At 39.7% G+C, this 17192-nt stretch overlaps 1 protein-coding gene across 4 annotated transcripts in view; it reads left to right on the top strand.

The window, feature by feature from the left end:
- ephb2b (eph receptor B2b) overlaps positions 1-17192 on the top strand; it is a 122155-nt gene that overhangs the window by 24595 nt on the left and 80368 nt on the right. The window lies entirely within an intron of this gene.

Consider the following 17192-nt stretch of genomic DNA (forward strand, 5'->3'; position numbering starts at 1 on the left):
AAAATGACTGTTATTTAGTTCAAAAAATGCAGACTAAACTACAGCGAAAACTTTTATTTGTTTTACTCTGTATTAAATGGTGTTGACTTTCCCCCAGTACTGCGGTAAACGAACGCGAAAGTTTTGGATTGATCGACTTGTCAAAACACAACTCCAACCTCAAACCACGGATGCCGTAGGACATGATGTCATGCCATTGTTAAGCCATCTGTGCTTTGATTACTTTGACAAAATGATTCCTCAATCATCACCATTCACAATAAAAAATAATCAAAGCTAATTGGTCCAAGAATGACTCATTTATTCAGGAAAAACAACCCAGTCATATTTAACGGCTGGGTGTGCTTTGTTTTCTGTTGAGTTAAAATTGATAAGATGACAGACGCTCGGAAAAATGTTAGCCACGCAACTCTGATTGATCCTTCTGCTGTGTGCAAACGTGGAGGACTGAGAGTCTAAACGGTTTGGAATGTAATAAATCTGATATGTTTTCTCTCATTTTTAAAATTTTTCTCAACATTACATAGAGTAAAATTAGGAAGTAACCCGGCTAATGACACATGTCAATCAAAACCCAAATATTATGAATGGAACATTGACTCAGAGAACAGTGATGCGGCAGCCTGGTCTCTCTAATTGTGGAGTACAATTTTTATGCATTGGATATAAATATTTTCCCACAGATGCATAACTATAATTATCATCAACAAACACCAGAAGTAACACATTCCTGAATAGCATGCTAAAACAGGATTTTAAAACCCTAACCCTGTGATCAGTAACCCAGGTCAGTCATGTAATAAATTTGCCACCCAGAGACATCTGTGTCATCATTGAGGCAGTTTTCTGCAGCCTCATTTAACGGCAGTCTGCGAGAGGATTTTTCAAAGTCACATCCCGGTTTTATGAGGCTTGTTTTACTGTTTGAAACTTCTGGATTTTGTAGTGTTGCGCAAAGGTACAATGTTTGTATCTTGGAGAACGACACACATGTGCATCGAGTATTCACTATTGTGAATTAACCAATTTCATGCACTTGTTTAGTTAAATGCACAAAATTTGCTACCCCAGCAGCTCCCCCTGGACTCTTGTTGTCGCTCGACTGAAATTCTTTGCGGATCACTGCCCGTGCCCTCTTTTTTCCCCATTCTGTGCTTCTTCTGACACCTGGCTCATGCCCCCCCGTCTGTCCCCTCTGTCCTCTCCCTCCTCTCCCCTCTTCTCCCTCATTAATCGGCCCTGATATTGATGGGAGCTGAATGCTGGCAAATGCCTGCGTGTGAAGCCCCTTCATACACCCGCTTCTCACCCTGTCTGTGACCACATAACGGCTAAATTAGCATGCCAAACGTCCAGCGCGTCTGTGAATCGGTCCCTCTGTGTCTCAGCTGGCTCTGTCCTTCACTGTGTCTGTCCGTCTGTTTATCTATCATTTCTTTCCCTTTCTGTTCCCATGTCTGCACTTGTTCTTTGGGTTTTCCGGACTGTCCTTAAAGCATTGTTGTTCCTGTTTTGTGCCTGTCCTCAGTGTTCCTCTCTGCCACCTGTTGAAGGCTTTTTATCCAGCACCATTGAAAGATCCTTTTAAGGAAAAAAAAAAAGTTTTCAATGAGTGAAAAGACACGGGTGCATACTTGCTTCCTGTTCTCTGCTCTTTTACACAATAATGGCATTCAAACCCAGCCCAGGATCCACAGAATAACACTGGATCTGGGTTGTTAAGTGTAATTATTTGTTGTCAGTCAGGGTCAGTACTAAGGCTACAACACTGACAGGCCAACTGCATGTTCTATCTGCTACACATCTCGCAGCAGTATTCTGAGCTGAGAGTATTAAATAGATACTTACAATGTTGTTAAACGATGACTAAAATGGTACAGTACCAAATGTCACCATGTTAGTTATGAACTTCTACTTTGAAAATGACTGAATGATTGCTTTTTAAATTATTTTTATTTTTTAACAATAGTATAATTGGTCTTCCTTGAATACTAAATTTATATGAACTGATGTCACTTTAGCACTGAGTGTAGTGCCCTCCACTGTGCTATTGTAAACAGTTGGCCTCTAATTTGGCAACCAGTTCTACAGACCAAGCTGCTGAAAAGACACACCATTTAATCACCAATGATGCGAGTATGAACAATCCCTGCAATCACACTGTTGTTGTGTTAAAAACACAAACTAACAGAAAAACATTCCCATCAAAGACTGGCTGCATGTATTTCTATTCTTAATATTTTAATCTTTTCTTGTTTGTTTGTGGGTTTAATTTGAATGGTTTTGCTCCTGAGAGTTCTTTTCTGCTGGGGTTCATGTGATTGCTGTGGCAGTACCAAGTCAGTAATGATTAACATCCCACATAACCCGTCACCCATTGTTTTTCTGCAGAGGTGTTTAGTGTCAGTGAGCATTTGATTTTGACAAAATGCCTGAATAAAAAATAGCTGTTCTGATCTTGATACATTAACGTGAAGATAAAACGTCAACCTGCTCTACTTTTATTCCCAGCCATCAAGTGAATCAGCAGAAACCATTTCCTTTTTATCTTTCTTCAGTTTTCACTCAGTTCTTTAAACCTGTCCAAATAATAATTGAAAGTGCCAGGCCTCTTCTACGGAGATGACATTTCTGGCTCTAGATCACCCAGCCTCGTACTTCAAAGTGTATATTTTATACTACCTTTGAACCCTGGTAGCACAGCATTATGCACACACTTGTGACATTGTCACTATAAATACACGGTCACCCTTGAAGGTCTCCTTACTTTCAAAGGCCTTAGAAAGTCCCTTTCACATAATTCAGTTGGAAACAGTAGTTGTTCTACTGAAAGTGAAACCATCTGATTTTCTGCACACTGCCTTTTATCTCCCGTGTTTATGGAAAAACTTCAGCCCTGGTAGAAATCCACTCCACATAATGTGTCGTCATCCAACAGTATCCATCCTGTGTGACACTGTAGTGGAATAACTTTATTTGCCCAGTGGATTAAGAAAAGAGCTCTCAGAAACAATTTGTTCGTGGCGACCAAAACCAAAACAAGCAAAGCAAGTTTGTCAGATCCTGTTTGAGAAGCAATTCTTCAAAGAAAAAGAATGAATTCAACACTGAAATGAAATTTTACTTGTAACACTAAAGCCAAAACTAAACTGGATTTGGGTTTTGCCGTCCACTCCAATGCAGGTGGTTTGGTTTAGAAAATAAATGTAACCTTACTGTGAGGTTACAAGACCTTAAATACCCGGATGTGAGTCGGCAGCATCTGTGAGCATTAGGCTCGGAAGGTTTATCTGCTTCCTGATAACCAGCTTCCTTTATGACTCCCCTCCTGGTCCTAAACGATGACATTATCTTGGCTCGGGGAGTCATGGAGTTATTCCTGGCTCTTAATGACATGCTGCTCATAACACCTCAAAACCTTGCTGACCGTAGCCTCAAACAGCTGCTCTGAGATTTGACTTTTTTGTGTGACTGCACAGAGAGTTTACCAGAATATGGTTGCAAGTGTTGAATATTTTCTTAGTTGATTTAAATGAGAAAAGGCTTGAGGCCAAACATTTAAATTAATAAAGCTGATATTCTCCAGTTTGGAAGTTGAGTTCACGCTTCACAAACCTCAGACTAAATGTTTTTTTGTGTCAATACCTAATGATATTTTCACCAACAAAAGGAAAAATGGCATTTATGCAAATTTATAGCAAACATCAGCAAGACACTAACAAAGTCAGTATTTTGGTAACAGAAAACCAAGCTGTAGTGAAGTTTAAGGTAATTATTTTCTATACAATTGTTTGGTTTAAGTTCACCATAAAATCAGAGGAAATATTATTCTACCAAGTAGGTGTTGCAGTATGAGGTCAAGGACACTGTGCAAGTATGTGAAGATTTTTTAGATTCATAATGCCAAGGTTGACACATTATCACTTTAAATCATTTATCACTTATCAGTTTAAAATACGATTTTTATTTTCAGTGGTACATTTTGTTGAATGTCCCTGGGTGGTAGCCACCGTTGCTGAATTGACCAATGGTTTCTTGTTGCAGTTACCATTCTTTACCCTGGTTTGTACAGCTTCCTCCTTTGTTTACCTGTCACGGCATGTGCTGAAATTCACCTTTTTTTACGCCAACGGAATGAAGCCATAAAATCACACAGCGACATGAGTCGTCTGTCCTTTTTCCACCAGTGCTTGCTTAAAAGCAATCCGTCCTTGATCTGTGTCACAAGTAAACATGGTAATGGCGGGTTAAACCCGAGTTAGAGCAGACACTGAAAACACTTTATAAGTTTGAGCTGTTTGCTAGATAAGAGAAACAAAGTGCTCTGTCAGACTAAGTGGTTGTAATGGCTGCAGAGCAAACAGCCAGAGGAACCACTGCTTTAAAGCAAAGAAGGAACTTTGCATTCCACAGACACCCACCACTGAGCATCTCCAGATTTAACTCCAGCCAGACATTGTTTGTTTAACTTGTAGGATGTATTGTAAACATTAATCTGAGTTTATTGGAAAAAGGTTAAGTCTGGTGTGCACCTTCCTCTCCTTGACATAATGGCACAAGACAGATTATAAAGCAACTTAAGGTGTCTCCCATGCGGGAAGCTTTATCCTAATGGAACAGGAATACATTTTAGGAGCCAGGGATTTATCGTTAAAGGTAGACATTTATTGGTTAAAACACATTTTGCCTTGAAGGTAAAACTGTGTGAGACGTATGACAGGCTTCAGTTGTCATTATAACACTTTAGCTATTCAGTTGTCTGAGCTAATGTAAAAATAAAGTGATTTAGCATGACAGCGTGAGTAGAGAATATAAAAACAACAATTTATAGTTTGAGGTGAGTGTGCACTTTGAGAGCATCTGTAAACTTTTAGATTTAATGTCTGTTGGCAGAATTACAATAATGGTGTCGTGCAAACCTGTGACAGTGAAGACAGTGACGTTTCTCCAAGTGAAGCTTGGAGAAACAATGCTTAATGTAGATTGGATATCAAAAAAACACCTACTGACCTCGTGCTTCATTCATTATTCATCTTGTTTTATTTATTTTCTTTTACAACGTGTTCATCTCCCATTGCCTACCATAATGCAACACTTTTAAAGCTAAAGAACCTACATCTAGCTACACTTGCACATTTAAAACCATTTTTCTTTCTTTTTTACTTTTGTTTTTATTCAACTTTTTTTTATAGACTTCTTGCCTGTCTGACACTAGCAGGTTCCGGGTTTGAGTCCCCAAATACCAAGTTTGGATTGTATCAGGAAAATCATCTGGTGCAAAAACTGGTCCATCATTTGGACTACCAACGTAGGGACCCGTGAGAAAGGGACTAGAAAGGATGCCTTTGGATCACAAACAATAGATATACACATGACTGTTTGCTGGACATTGTGGTTATAATTGAGGAATTACAATTCACTAAATTGCCTTTGATGAGATTTTTGTCTACAGAATGAATTTACTGTTGACTTTAATAAAACATTTCTCTGACCATGGAAATCTTTAATTATTTTGAAATATCCGCTGTGAACAATAATACTGCGCTCTGGCAAGTCCTGAAATGACATGAAGAGTGCAGCCTGTGAATCTGAGGACAGAGATAAATGAGTTTGTTTTTCATTAACAAGTCTCTGGGGCAGCCTTGTCTTTTCTGTCTTTCTTCTCCATCTCACTTCTTCTCCACCACTCATACTCAGTTGACCACCGTGAAACCATTAGCTGTGTGTTTGTGCTTCACCAGTATCCAATGTCTTCTACTGTATGTTAGTCAGTCTAACAGAGGGTTCTTAATGTACCCTAATGGCAGACCAACACAACATTCATTGTGCTTTGCAGTCTGTGATTAAGAGGATGTTGATTGCAGGGGCATTAGCGGGTGCCTGTACTGTAAGTGATATTTGGGTTACTCTGAGGCCTGTTGGTGCGTCTGGATGCTGGAGTGGTCCCAGCAGTGCAGCAGCAGCCATGTAGCCATATGACTGTGGCCTTCAGCTGCCCACCATTCTCAGCTTTATAGACCTCCAGAGGTCATGACCTCACCATAATTCTTCCAAAGCCTGGGGGAGAGGATCTCACTCACCGCCCTGGAATCAACCGATGTGCATTGCTGGATTTTCATGTGACCCTACCTTTCCACAGCCTGCACCACTACAGCCTACCTCTGCTGTATAATATGTGGTTCTCATTAGGAAGTGGAAACATGGGTAGGGATAGAAGTGGTGATATTTGACTAGTTGTGGTCGTTCAGAGGTTCACCTATCTCCTCCTTAGGTCACATTAATGTGTATGGCTGTAATGGCTGTGAAGAAAAAAAATAGTGCAGTAGAAATTGAAGTAGATAAGGGACAAGTAGGAAGGAGAGGAGATGAAGGAGAGAGAAATAAGGAGGATGGGCCATTAGAGGGAGTCCAGACACAGCGTTTTTAATGTAGTGTACACTGAGAATAAATCATGACTTATCTTCTAGCATTCTTAGATCAGGACTGTAAAACACGCACTGAGACGCTGATTCACTGACAATATTACACTCGGAGATCTCGCCTCCCCTTCAGATGCTGGTACCATATCATCCCTAACAACACTATTTACTTCAAGGTGCACGACACAGTGCGTGGCGCATCTTCCCATTCCTCTGCCCACCTCATTGCTTTTTAATGCTCATTCATAATTCACAGCCTCTTGTCTTAAGTCGTATTCTGCCTCGATTGCAGGGCTATGAAAAAGCGAAAAGCGTTGGCAGTATACAGCATGACATTGACTTTATAGCAAGGGTTCATGTCGGTGGACGTTATAGCGGATATAAATGTGTGCACAGAATAGGTAGGTGTTACAATATGTGCTGCAAACAAAGATATTCTCTCAGCACACAGGTTTTATTGACTGAGAGCAATCCGCTCTCCTAGTTTGACCTAAAACCAGGCTTCAATATGTTTCAATACAAGTACACATACAATAATATATTTTTTTCTTTTATGATATAGACAGGGTGAAGGTTCTTTGACAAGACGGGTACATTTGAAAAGGGTTTTTGTTCTTACATTGGCATACATTTCTAGGCAGACTATTATTCTAGGCAGACTTTGGGGTTGTAGGATCAAGGCAGAGCAACCACCTGTTTCTTGAATGGGTTGCAATATTATGAATAAATGTAAAATGTAATTATTAGTAATGATATTTGGGTTTTAAAAAAGTTTTAAAAGGACCAAAAATGTTCTCTAAATCTGATTGAATAATGAAATGTTAATTAATTAATTACCTAATCCATTCTTTCTTTCTCCCGCAGGTTAGTTTATATGTTGTTTGCACCAACCACTGTTGTGTTAAAATCAGAAAATAAGATTGTGTTTTCCATGTAAAAAAAAAAGTAATATTCTAGGATGGGGGCGTCTCAGGGATTTTATTTTGAAAGGAAGTGCTTCACCCTGTTGTTGAGTGGTTTTTTTCTTCAAGAAACAATTCTTCAGACAGACCCCTGCCTTTCTTTTTCCTTGTTTTGGTGCCCCCCAGGGGAGGAACACCTCACACACCCCTGCAGCAGAGCAACAATCCGGGTTCTACCTCTACAACGTTATACTATCCTGTAACGCTGTGGTAACTGCAAACATTAAAATCCAAGGACACTGCAATGCATGGAGGGATACAGCACGCACCACTACACACCACACCATACACACACACTCTAAATCACCATAGGTGACGTACTATCGCCACAATAGCCTTATACCACCCACTTAAATATGAGTTATTGTAAGTTTATGAATGCATTCAGTCTTCTGTGTCTGTGCTGTCGATAGAAGTGGTGAGTCAGGTACAAAAGACCTTTCTCCCACACTTATTACATCAGAGCTTCTTTGGAATTTATCAGCCAATACCAACTCTGCAGTAAACCACATTTGCTGGTTGTTACTGCCCGGAACAATGTGTGAAATAGAAATGTCTTGATGAAATATTTTTTTGCAGTAACAAGTCTGTGCTTCTTGCAGTGTGTTGTTGTTGTTGTGGTAGTGTCAACATTATGTAAGTTCTTTCAGTGGTGCCACAGTAATAAGGCATCTCCATCAGTGGGAAAACGCAGTTTCTCAGGGCTGTGGTTAGCCTTTGGATATATGGAGTCGCATCCAAAATGAAGTCTCGAACTAAATGAAAATTTGATTCCGAGTGCATCTGTTCAGGTTTACCTTCACATTAAGGCACAGACCAGTACAGAAGAACACACTACACTAGAGTAGACTAATGAACCAGGAAATGACCACAGCTAATGCTCAGCAAGATAATAGTTCACCAACTTAGGGTACCAAAAGACAAATACTTAAATTCGCGCAGAGCGATGTGAATAATTATTTATGTTCATTTAGAAACTATCAACATTTCCAGATGATCGTGAAACATAATGATTTTTTTTATCCATCCTCCGTCACATGACCTAGAAGCCAACCCTCAGGGATAAAAAAAAAAAAAGTCCACATTGAGATAAATTAGTTTGATAGATGATGAAATACAATATTTGCTGGGCTTATGCTGCAGGCCTCATTTTCCTTTCACATCAGTGGGTTATTTCTAAATCTTCCACTGGGGTCAGTATGTCTGAGGAGCTCTGAAATCTGAGCTTCAAAGGCTACAAAACTCAGCCAAATGTTATAAGGTAGAAGAACTGCAAGGTTATCTTTTTTCAAAATATATATAAAAACAAACTTAGATGTATGTTTGCTGCGATGCATTTCTGTTAGTGTTAATATATTAAAATATAAGTCTAGTCGTATTGTTATTTTTTTTTTTGAGGATGTTTTATTATGGTTTCAACTGTTTGTTTAGTTGAACCAATGAATTTGGACCAAATCGCTTTTTTTAATATCGATTTATATTTTGCCAGTTGACATTGACCGATTTGTTTCTTCTACACCTACCGTATTAGTCTTACTATAATAATTTACCATTTGAAAAATTGTTGATTTGCCGTGAAAAAAATATCTTCGGTTTCTTTATGGAAGCAAAGTGTTTGTCATGCCCTGTATGTTTTTCTCCAACACCGACTAAATCCAAGCATCTATTTCCCTTCAGGTGTTAAGTCGTAACAGCTACTCTATGAACAGTCTGCTCGGTTCACCTTTAACTTCCTCCCAATATAAACTTGCCATGATTTATAGCTTGACTGAAATAGTGATGGACATTTTGTGTATTAGTCTCCTGCCTAAACTCCGTGGGCAGGTCAGGAGTTCAACCTCAGCACCTAGCTTCAGATGATAAGGAGCCACAGCCACCACACTGGAATTTACAGCAGCTTTTAGAGCAGCGCTCTCCCAAGATGAAAGGCTCTTAAAAACAATAAAAAATAGGTCATTAAATTTACTCACTCTTACTTATTTAATGGCACGCCTTGGCACCATGTTTGGGAGGATGAGGTTTGAAAAGATCCCAAGTAGATGAAATGCCTTATTGGGCAAAAAAGGACAGGGTGTCACAGTAAAGAGAGAGAGGGAGAGAGTATTACTGTAGAGTAGTACTGTTTATAGAAGACGTGTACATATATTAAAAACCCAACAGAAATCAAAACCCAGCATGGTCCCTGTTTTAAAGCAGAGTTTCTTCTACAGTTCCTGTCCATGCTGTTCCACTGGTGTTTTTTCTCCACCCTTCAAAAAACCACAATTTACCAGACTTGCCAATCACAACTGTCGGCTTATCCCCGGATGAGGCCCGCATCATCTCATGTTGGACTAATTAGAAGAAGAAATTGGTCTCTTTGCTTCCACATATGCAGCTGAGTGTATTTAAAGTTGGATGGAACTTGTCTTTTGGATTAATGCAAGCATATCATTGTCCTGCGGGGGCTCATGATTGTGTTATTACCCAGTCTAATCAGAAACAGGGAGGGGTAAAAAAAATAAAAACAGAAAACAAGACAATGTAACAGATGGAAGAGAACAAAAAACTTTTTTACTCATGTAATGCCAGGGACAGAATCAACCATTCATTCATCATTTATTTGGTGACATGAGTTATTTTAAGTCATAAAAACTGCCTCAATACAGCACTAAAGAGGAATGAAATGTATTTATTATTTGGAGCCAGAATTCTCTTCTACTTTCACCTCTTGTTCTTCTATTACTTTTTTTCTTCTTCCACTGCTGCTTCTTTTTTATTTGTTTGACTCCATCTTTCTCTGGTTCTGCGTCATCTATTATTATTATTTCATTGTCTTTTTTTCCTTTTCTGCTCCACCTAATTATTCTTTAACCTTTCATCTTTTTCTTCATCTTATATATCCTTTTAATTATTTTCTACCTCAACTTCTACTCTTCTTTTTCTATTGGTAGTAGCCCTTGTAGTAATAAGTAATAATTTTTTTTATATTTATCAAAAACAGCTGTCGAATGCTGCTGTTGCATTAAAACAAACAACAAAAACGTATTTTTTACCTAGACAAACTTCTTCTGATCCTCAGATTGTTTCGTAAAAGGATGTAAATTCTAACCCTAAAATCTGAACATCATTTTATGGAACTCTTGACAATCCGTGCTCCCCACATTCAGGTGTACAAACAGTTGCTCAGTGAAGGACTCCTTCTTCTTTCACCTCCTCATCAGTGCTGCTTCCTGATAGTAATTGCGAGGTGATGATTTCCAATCCACGCTGTCACGTTCGAGGCGTTTCCACCCGAGTGACCAACACGTGTATTTTTCCTTCTCACCTTTTCAGGGCGAGGTGTGTGTATGTTGTTACGTCAATTACCAGTGGTTTCTGAAAGGCTGTCACTCGGATGAGCAGTGATTTGTACTGTGCTGCACATATTTCCGCTGTACTTTTGGATGAACATCACAGTCATTGATGCAGCACTTACAGTGATTGGATGGAGGGACGCCTGAAAGTCAGTGGCACGGACTTTTTTTTTTTTTTTTTTGAGTCAAAACCTCCTTCACTTCTGCTACTGCCACTATAAGATTGAGGGGACCCACTTTTTTTTTCGACAGAGTTTTTCCCACTGCAACATTTTAAAGTGCACTGGTCTGTTATACAGGTCTCGGTGGATTGTCAAGGATTTGGAATATATGGAAAAGTGTACTTATAAATCCTCCCGCCTGTGGCATTAGTCACATTTGCTTCTCATAGCTTATGATTGGCCTGGTGACAGTTCCGACTTACAATTTATTGCTTGGATTAATGTCACTGTTCCATGAAATATGGTGTCACTCAAGACTAACTAGATTTTAATAGTGAGGCTGTACCTACAGGCCGGGCTAATAGGAAAAACACACCTCCATGCAGGGAGAAGAAAAGCTGTAGTTATACCTGGAAAATTCAGTGTACAATAAGATGTTGATATTTGATTAAAAATGATAAAATAACAGTTTTTGATATAGTGGTGTTTTTTATACACATTTTTTACACAGACATTTTGTTTGCTTTTGTTTTTGAATTCAAAGCTTTGTGCGTCACAAAGTTTTATATGAAACTAAATGAACAAATAGTCTGTGGTGTTTAAAATTACTTTATGTTGTCTTTAAATGTCTTTATGCCAATAATCATAATGTTAATATAAAATGCTTATAATGTCAGTAGAACTAATAATGATGGGATATAAAATACTGTCCAAAAGTGTTAGGCGGATGGATTGATTTCTTATACACTCTCTTTTCAGCAGCTCTTTTTTAAATCTAATTTTGGAAGTAAATGTAGAAAACCAGAAGAAGACAGAGCTGGCAGCTGCCCACAGGTGGGGGGCATCTGTTATGCTCTTAAGTCCATTAATAAAATGCCTCTAAATGGTCCAGGATGACTGAAAAGATGCAACCTGTCGAGAAGGAGCTAAATTAGGGCAGACGCAGTAAATACACACACAACTGCCAAAAACCTTGTTGCAACACTGTTTAAAGAAGTTTGTGAGTTTTATGTGCATAGGTCTGTCTGTGATTCCAGTTCTCCAAACAAAGAGAAAGCTAAAACTTAAACAGTTTAATTTTTTTTTTGCTCCACTTTTCCACATGATGGAATCTTTATCCCTCAATATGGATCATTACATTGCAGCTAATGTGATTGCAGAGCATACTAATTGGATTAGGCCTTCCACTCCCCTATAAATTAACAATCCTAATGTTCCGGTAGCGCTCCAAAAAACTTCTTATTGCACGTGATTGCATCATCCAAAAATTACAAAGGGCCCTTTGATATAATATTAAAGTCAATTGCAGTCCAAAAGAACCTGGCCACCGTATATCAACCAGATTTTCTCCTGTTTTTCCCCCTAATGCCCCTTGGCCTTGCTGACGAGCTCAGTTACACCGACTGATAACACAGCATGGCTGTGTTGGGATTACCGTGGAACATCCTGCCGGAGGCCCCAGAGAACGCCATGCTGTATCATTCTGTCATCAGTTGGTGCTCAGAGAGAACTTTTCCTTTTTCTCTCTCTCTCTCTCTCTTTTTTAGCAAATACTCTGACTGTCCCACTCCACTGCCAAAACCAGCTACCCGGCTTCCTCCCTCATCCGTCCTTGTCCTAGAAAACTCACCACGCCGCAGCCTTGATGAGGTGGGCTGAACTCTAAGCCGCACCTCATCCTTTTCCAAAACACCAACATCGTCATCGTAGACCCAAGCCTGCCCTCACAGTAATAAACTGTGAGGAGACATAAATCTCTCTGACAGAGTGAGTCTCATAAATGACACACCAGGTAGTTTCCGGGATACCCAAGGCTGAGTGCCAGTCTGTTAGAGTCCTAAAAGAAGAGAAGGTGAAGAAATCAGACTTCATCCCTGGGTTTTGGGCCGGCGCCACATGGTCTACACAAAGGCCCCGTTTCATTGTAAAAGAAGTATTAAAAAATTCATTTACCACACAGGGATGTGCTCTTATGTGACATCGCAGGGAGCAGGACTTTACCTTAATAGCCCCGGCTTGTGTTAACAGATAAGTTGAGCTGAGTTCCTCTGGAGAAGGGGCTCTGTGCACTTCTTACTTTTAAATAAAACAGACTCTTATTTTTCCCAAAAGCCCTACAGTAGCCGTGTCCATCGTTGAAACCATGAATCATGTCTCGGGGGTCTCTCGGGGGTATACCATTGCTTTGGGCAGATTTCTGTACTGTATGGGGTTTTAGTTCTTAGTACAATGAACAGCTTGGTCATGTAACTCTGCAACCATGCGTCAGACCACAGTCTTCCCACGTATGCCATCAAATACAGTGGTTTCAGGTGCTTAGTGAAATATAAGTAAAATCGCCCTTCAGCAGTGGTTAAAGTGAAGTCAGCAGCACAATTTTCTATGGTGACAACGTTGAGCCGCTTTTTAAGGCCTGCTGGCTGAAGTGATTTCAGAAGCAGGAAACACCCTCTGTGGTTTTTTTGACGGTGTTAAAGTTAATTTTTTAGAGATTAGTTCCGCACAGAAGAGAGAGCAATGATTTGCTGATGAGGAAAAAGGAAGAAATCATACCTGCAAACCGTGTCACGCTCTCATGGAGGTCAATTGCCTCTTCAGAATACACCCCTCAAACCATAGTCGTTAAATATAGTCAACTTTGTTATGATGGGTTTATTTAGTTTGGTTTATACACAGGCTTTTTTTTTCTCCCCTGGTATTTGATAAGCTTCGAGAAGAAAATCAGCCAAGAAGAAATATCCAGTGTCAGCTAATCATCAATTGGACTACACACCAGGGTGTGTGTGTGTTTGATAAAAAGGATGAGAAATTTTGAAAAGCAGCCTTTGCTTGGTTCTCTGCCTGGGGGGAAGAAAAAGACCACGCGCTGGAAGTTGTACTGGAGTTGAGCGATTACTCAAGCAGCCAGAAAAAATTTCCATCCATCATTTGCCTGCAGAAACCTGTCTGTTTCTTGTAAGTACATGGTCATCCATCTGTCAGATTCTGATTTGCTCGCAGTGGAGACCAAAGCGTGAATGGTCTGTCGCTGTAAACCGACGGCAACTTCTAAAAACCAACTGCAAATGCTGAGAAGCATGCTGGCAGAAACAGTGAAATATAATAACAAAGACAGAGCAGCAGCCAACCGAGAGAGAAAGAGAGAGAGGGGAAATGGCTGAATACATTTCATTTAAATTGCATCACCCCCCCCCCCCCAAATACACACTAAAACACACACAGAATAGACACTTATATATGTGTTTTTCCTAAATTGTTGTGGTTCTTGAGGCTGAAGTTTCTTTCTTTGTGGACACAGCTCCTCTGTATCTATCACTGAAAATGCTCCTGCTCTATTTAGAAAGCCTGGATGCAGCGTTGACCCCTCTTAAAGTAGAGTTGTTGAAGTAGGCACACCCCTACACTCGTCCCCCCTCTCCTCCCACAGCCTGTCACTTCAGACAGCCTCTCAGTGGAGAGCTCTCCCTCTCGTTCTCCCTCAGATCACCACTAAACACTCTTCTCAGTAAAAGGAAGTGTTGGAAGATGCACTCACAGCCGAGCAGGCTTTTCTGAGACTGAGGTCTCATTGCATATTCATACGTCCCCCTACAGTTGAGAACACTGAGGCTGGCTTTAATTATTTATTACCCTTTTGTTCCATTTTTATTATTATAATAAAACTACACACACACACACACACACACACAGTTAATACACATGTTATTTGCATATGGTACTTGAAATAGTATTTGTTCAACGGAGTTCTTGAACACCCAGAATATATTTACATGAGATGCCGGTGATTTATCTGATTATTTCTATTGTCATATAATTATTTGACAGCCCTTAAAATATTTGTATATTAGATGTATGTTTGTTTCTATGTATGTGTATATAAATGCATTTGAAGCAAAGGCTGAAGTTGTTTTTGGATTGAGTCGTAGTTTTGCATATTTCCACAAGCTCTACTGCATCTGTTTGTGTTTTACATTTTTTAGTTGTTTTTTTGTTGTTGTTTTTTTAAAGGAAAAAAACTTAGAACCAAGAGCAACTTCACATCCACCATCTTGAATATTCTCCAGCCAGAAATCCTCAAACTTCAAGCTTCCTAATTAATAGACTTTAAATGATCTGGTTGACACACTGTTAACTCCTGCTGTTTCCTCCTACGGTACAGTGTAATGAATCTGTTTTTGTGTTTTTCTTACTGATGACTTTTCTGCTTGTGAGGTCCAGGTTTTTCAAATTATTAGAAAAGCAGTCTCTGCTCGGAGAGTTATTGGTCTGCTGACAGTTCTTAGCCCCCATTTTTGTACATGGTGCTGATTGTGATCAAGCTGTAAACACAAGCCGCTTTCAGAAAGAATAGAATCGAGTCTGAAACTTTTCGAGGGTCGGCCTCATGGGTAACGTCTTAGAAAACTTAAATATACGTAAATGTCATTCCTAATATTTTTCGGAGGTTCTCTTCCCTGACAGCCAGTAAAACTGTATACTTTTAGATGAAATGAATGAGCAACAACATCATTTCACTCCCATTAATTCATTGTCTTGCTCTCATGATATATGAACTTTTTCTATTGTGATATGTTCTTTTTTCAACTGGGTACAGCGACACGTGGGCGTTGGGTCAGCTGCTCCGTATACCATTTTACTCGGTGCAAATTTCAAATGATCACAATGTGGGGAAAAAGTGCCCACAAGAAGAAGAAAAGACTGACTCCCGCGGTTGCGTTCAGACATAAATGTCAGCACCCTGTCTTCGTTGTGATTAATAGCCAAATGATCTTGCTGAGCAGCCACACTCTGCAGTGACTGGGGGTTCCAGCTGAGAATCAGGCAGGAGCTGACTGAGGTGAGCTATGTGCTGCTCCGCAACATGGGATGTAATGAATCAGCATTGCTGCTGAGGCCGAGGTGTCGGCAGCAGGAGAGAGGAAAGTGATCGGTCTTCGTGGGTGTGGTGAACGGACCTGTGAAGGGGAAACAGAACTTATGACACACCAGGCGTTTTTGAACAGAGTTGACTTCTAATAAGTTGATCAACACGAGAACCACTGCAAGTGCTGACTCAGCATCTTTGCCATAGTTTCAGGGGACAAGAAATTACCAGCAGATAGTTCAGTGAGAGGATTCCACACTTCTGTATCTTCGGACTTTGTCGACAAAGTAACTGAGCAGTAACTGTGACATAATTAGGGTAAAGGTATAGGAGCAGAGTTTTCAGCATGCTACTGTTGTCGTATTAGCTTTACAGAATAGCAAAGCGTACACTCTTTTTAGCTGACTGTACCATGGTGTGGGTCTTCTGTCCATAGACTAATTACTAGTCTCCCTAATGTAAAATATAATGTTAATATTACGTCTTTCCTTGAGTTCGAGATCACCCTGTCAACCAGAGTATCACACTATGTATATAGCACCAACTGCTCACCCACACAAAATCCAAAAATAAATTCCAGAACAGCCAAAAAATATATTTTCTAGCGACTTCGTCATCTACAGTAACAGGAGCTGGAATTGAACCCTACACTCACTACTACTGAAAGAGACTGCTCATTCGTTGTAAATATATACAAAACAAATGGTGGGAAAAATAGATCAATATAGGGAATGTGTAGCATAAGAAAAACATGACGTAAAGAGAGGAATAGTGAAAGGGGAAGGGGAATAACCCAGTTACTGTTATTATTCCAGAGCAAATTTTCTCCTTTTTTCCCTCCACAATAATCTTTTAAACCACCACGGAGGGGGTTCATTATTTTCACTTAACTCATCCACTAATTATCATTATCATTATAGGGGGGTAATTACCATTTCTGTGCCTAACACCCATGTAGGCCACTCTGCTCTCAGTCACACACAAGGTTATCAATAGCTGCTCAATTGCAGCCTCATCTGCCTAATTATACAATTTGGACTTTGTGATAGTGAATGGATGGTGGAAGCGGCTCTGATGCCTTTTGAAGTGTGGCAGAGACGTAGGGAGTCAGCAGAAGTCCACCAAATAAAGTCAAGCGTGCAACGACTGCTAATAAAGAGCCGTGGTTTCCACTGGAATACAAACGACACAAAAACAAGTCAAAGTCTCTAAAAACACCTGCAGGCTGATCTGGGGTTGACTAGGAAGTAACTTTAAAAGTTCCAACCATTAAAGACCTTCATGAGGAACCTCTGATTTTAGCAGATCTGTTCCTTTAATTTAAAACAAATACGAATTCTACTTTAAACAGTTTTTAAACATATTAATAATAAGTTTCAGAAAACAGTTTTTAAACATATTAATAATAAGAAGCCGTGGCAGTGGTGGAAAGGAGATGGGTGGGTGTGTGT

This window comes from Cynoglossus semilaevis, chromosome 11 (assembly GCF_000523025.1).
Source record: "Cynoglossus semilaevis isolate Cse_v1.0 chromosome 11, Cse_v1.0, whole genome shotgun sequence".
Classification (NCBI taxonomy): domain Eukaryota; kingdom Metazoa; phylum Chordata; class Actinopteri; order Pleuronectiformes; family Cynoglossidae; genus Cynoglossus; species Cynoglossus semilaevis.